General features: G+C 39.9%; 1 pseudogene; it reads right to left on the reverse strand.

Annotated features, from left to right (window-relative positions):
- Window positions 1-339: 339 nt before the first annotated feature.
- On the reverse strand, window positions 340-1,137 carry LOC127150094 (cytochrome c oxidase subunit 3-like; annotated as a pseudogene).
- Window positions 1,138-4,381: the final 3,244 nt, after the last annotated feature.

A 4,381-nucleotide genomic window follows, 5' to 3' on the forward strand; every position in this document is an offset into this window, starting at 1 on the left:
GGATATCTTTCATAGCAGGCAAGGATGAGTCCATTAGGTTCTTCGATTTATTCGGAAAAGAAATGAGAGCCAAGAAAAGATCTTTGATGGAGATGAAAAGGAACAATCTCAAATAGACCAAGATCCAATTTCGGGTCATTTCTTGGTGAACATGATCTGCCATAATCTCTTCGATCCCTGAATTTATGTGCCAGAATAAAGAGAGATTTGGTAGGAAAGTGGAAGAGACTTTGTGGTATATAATAATGAAAGGGAGTGGGAAAGCTGTTGTAATTCTTTGGAAAAGCCCGATTCTCTTTGCCTTCGAGCTTGAATTCCTCAATCCACTAACAAGTTCCTTCATATACCTCCCCACCAATAGATAGAGACAAATAGGAATAAACGAACCACGTCTACAAAATGCCAGTACCATGCAGCTGCTTCAAAGGCAACGTGATGCTCCTTGGTCAGATGACCAAGATATTTGCGAATACCACATAGGATCAAGAAAAGAGTACCTATAATCACATGAAAACCATGAAAGCCAGTTGCAAAGAAAAAGGTAGAACCATAAATACTATTCGAAATAGTGAAGGGTGCTTCATAAATATTCCATTCCTTGAAAGCCTGTGAATACTAGAGCCAGTGAAACGATAGCTACTAAAGCATCAACAGCTCGTTTTTCCTTTCCCGCGAGTATAGCATGATAAGCCCAAGTTACGGCTGCTTCGGATGAAAGGAGAATAGGGGTACTAAGAAAAGGGATTTCCCGAGGATCTAAAACCCCAATCCCTTTTGGGGGCCAAATACCTCCGATCTCTACCGTAGGTGCCAAAGAAGAATGAGAAGAAGCCCAAAAAAAAGCAAAAAGGAACATAACCTCTGATACGATAAAGAGAAGAAAACCATATCGAAGTCCTAATTGTACGACTTTGGTATGATGTCCTTCCAACGTGGATTCATTAGAACATCGCGCCACCATACGAACATGGTATATAGGAGAAATATGAGGCCCAAACTGAGAAGTCTTGCACCCCCTTGAAATGAGTGCATGTATGTCACACCTCCTACGGTGGTTGCCAAAGCTCCGAGTGAACCCGAAATAGGCCATGGACTTGGATCTACCAAATGATAAGAATGCCTCTGAGATTCAATCATAAACCACTTTGCCTCAGTTGTATGTAAACCCCCTTCACCCCCATCCGCTAAAGTGGTAAAGAAGGTCTCTTTGGGGTCTCATTTTTTTTCTATCTGAGAAGATTCAAAAATAGGAAGGGATGGTTCTTTCATTGCATTGATAGAAGTCTAACTAGAAAAAGATCTCGTTGCTTTGACCGAGCCAAGGCATCCTTAATCTTGAAAGCCTTTCTTATGACTGATTTATGGCGTAGAAGGCTTTTAGTGGTCTCATTGAGAATAAAGTCAAAGACTTTACGAACTGTTAGATTCAACTACGGAGGCTGAGTAGGAGCAGCATGATCTTCTTCTTCCCGCTCCGTCTTCTTCCATATTTTCTTGATTATCTACTCAAATATCTGATTATTCTACTATTATCATCAAGCCTACTTTCAGTGGATAGTCGGACTCGGGAAAGCCTATAATATAAGAAGAAGACAAGTCCCCACTAGTTTGATTTGAGTTGCTTCGCTTTGCGCCTTCGAAGGCGTAGTGCTTTCTTTATTAGGCTTTATAGTAAACCTGAAGTTTCTTCTTGGCATCAAAATAGATCAATGAAAGAGGCTCAAAGAATTTGAGAAAAGAGAAAGCCTATGATTATACTAAAGAGAAAGCCTATGATTATACGGACGACTTTCCTTCCCAACAAATCTTCGTTCTTAGTTATTTGATTCCACTTTCAAATTGAATATATATTCCAGGTTTCCTTGTTCATTGAGGCAGTGCAACCGTCTCTTTCTTTATGTCAAATTCTCCTCGCATATTTCATTGTGCCTCAATCTGAATTGGTTCTACGTAGCTTAATTAGTCTGAAGGCTCAACTGAAAGGAGTCTAAGATTCAAGCTGAAAGGTGCGAAGCAGCTCGACTAAGAAGGCGCAAAGAATTTGCGAAAGAGAGAAAAGAAAGATTCTCTTTTTTTTAACTTTCTGAGAGTCTTCTGCCTTGTAGAGCAGAGGCATCCAAATTCAATTCCTCTTCCTTTAAGCCCTAATGAATTAATATGGATTTCTTAAATTCTTTAAGTCTTTGAATAATAATGATAAGGACTTTTGCTTTCAAGTCCTAACCTTTGTATCCTTTCAGTTGAGTTATTTCTTAACCTACGGACGGACCCTTGATTTAATATTTCAGAAATCCATATTTATCTTCAAGGTGTGAAGCAGCTCGACTAAAAAGGAGAGGATCAAATGAGAAGCCCTCAATCAAAAAGAAAAACTTATCCCTTCAAAGGAGTGCAACGAAGTGAATAAAGGGCTCAAAGAATATTGAAAAACAAGGGATCATGAAATTCAACAAAAGGATATATGGAATAGTCCTTCAGACCCGTCTCATTGATAAGGACTAAGTCAAAGATGGAACTAGAAGAATACTGAGAATTTGATGCTCGACTGAAAGGAGAGGGGGGAGAGGGAGGGTTCAAAGAGAGAGCGATTGATCGATGTTGTTGTCAAATTCCTTTCATCTTTAGAAATTATGTCCACTTAAATGTTGTTGGATAGGCTTTCCCTTTATGGAACTGAAACTGACTGAACTTTCCTTTCATTCTTCCTTTATCTTTTTTTTATGGTATGGATTCTTCCACGGAGTGGGGCTTTCTCTAGTAGGTCTGGAGGCTCAAAGAATTTGAGTGAGAAGGCTCCGGTAAGAAAAAATGGGAGTCCTTATGAAACTTATCTGGAAACTTCTAACTTCAAACCTTTCATATTCAACCTTTCAAAGAAGGTAAAGAAGGGAGCGGACTACGGAGGTCTTTTAGTGGAATTTTTTCCGAAAAAAGAGGTCTGATCACTAAGTGGGAATATATAGGGTGAAAGTAGCGGAGGAGTCTTGTCTCTCTACTTTCCCTGCATAGTGGGCATTGACTTCTTCATTAATTTTCTTATATCTCCCACTCCGTAGTTGAATATGAAAGGCAGTCCCACGAAGCGGGATAATCAAGAAGAAAGCTCCGGATAACTAAGCTACGGAGGACCAAAGAATTTGCAAAGAAAAAGATCTTTTTTATCTAAAAGACAGAGGCAATAAAAAGTTCATATGGTAGATTGAAGAGGACTGAGGGCTCGAAATGAAAGACGTTTGGACGCTCCATGGGAGTTAAGAAAGAATGATCGAGGTCAACTGGACCCTTGTTTATCCACAGGTTAACAGGAGTACTGGAGCGGTCCGAAGGTTATGGAATAACAAGACTGAAAGATGCGTAGCAGCTCGACTAAGAAGGAGAGGCTCCGTAGGCACAAAAAATTTGTGTGCTCCTTCAATTCTTTTTGAATTCCACTAGACTTAAAAACAAAGGCAGGGTTCAAAGAATATTGAATGGAATATTAGCTTTCTTTGAACAATGTAGATGTATCAAAGATGGAAGAGGTCCAAAGGTTATGAAATAACTCGACTGAAAGGTGCGAAGCAGCTCGACTAAGAAGGAGCCAATGAACAAGGCTCGATTGAAAGGAGAGAGAATTTGAGAAAGACTGATCTCTATTCAAAGGCTTGAAGGAGTGCTAGTCAAAACCATTATAGATAGTCCTTTGGACCACAGGTTAATATGGATTTCAGACTCCTAAAAAAGAAGTCAATGAACAAGGCGCAAAGAATTTGCAAACAAGGGCTCGACTGAAAGGAGAGGCAGAACCTAGACCTTTGTTTTTCCACAGGACTTCGGACCACTCAAACTTATGGGGAGCCTTTCACTTCCTTTAACTGCTTTCCTATTCCTTTCACTTTTTCTAACTTTACCGCTCCGTTTTCTTTCATTATCTTTTCTTCTTTTTCTTTCATTCCTTTGCAGACTTCTACGTCTTTTGTTTTAGTAGGCTCTCTTCCTTTTCAGACGAAGGATTCTCTCGCTCCGTGGGGTCTTGGACGAGGATTCTCCCAAAAACCTACTTAAAGGAAAAAAGCCTATCCTGAGACTAAATATGAGAAACTGAAAGAAGAAAGCCTATGATTTTCATATATATTAGTGGTCCGCAAACTAATAGTCCAACTGACTATGACTCTGAAACTACTTCCCTGCCTCAATGAACAAAGGCTGAGTAAGGATGATGTTACTAGAGAAGAAGTCGTATCGAACCCTCTTGATGTATGTATTGGACGCTCGGGATCGTTCTATATAGGAAAGTGGAGCATATGATACCAGGGCCTAGCCTGCTGCACATCCCTTGAGAGTCACTTTCTTGACTTTGATACGCGAAATCGTAGTTTTCACTCTTTTTTCATGGTAGGCT

The sequence above is a fragment of the Cucumis melo genome, chromosome 6 (assembly GCF_025177605.1).
Source record: "Cucumis melo cultivar AY chromosome 6, USDA_Cmelo_AY_1.0, whole genome shotgun sequence".
Lineage (NCBI taxonomy): Eukaryota > Viridiplantae > Streptophyta > Magnoliopsida > Cucurbitales > Cucurbitaceae > Cucumis > Cucumis melo.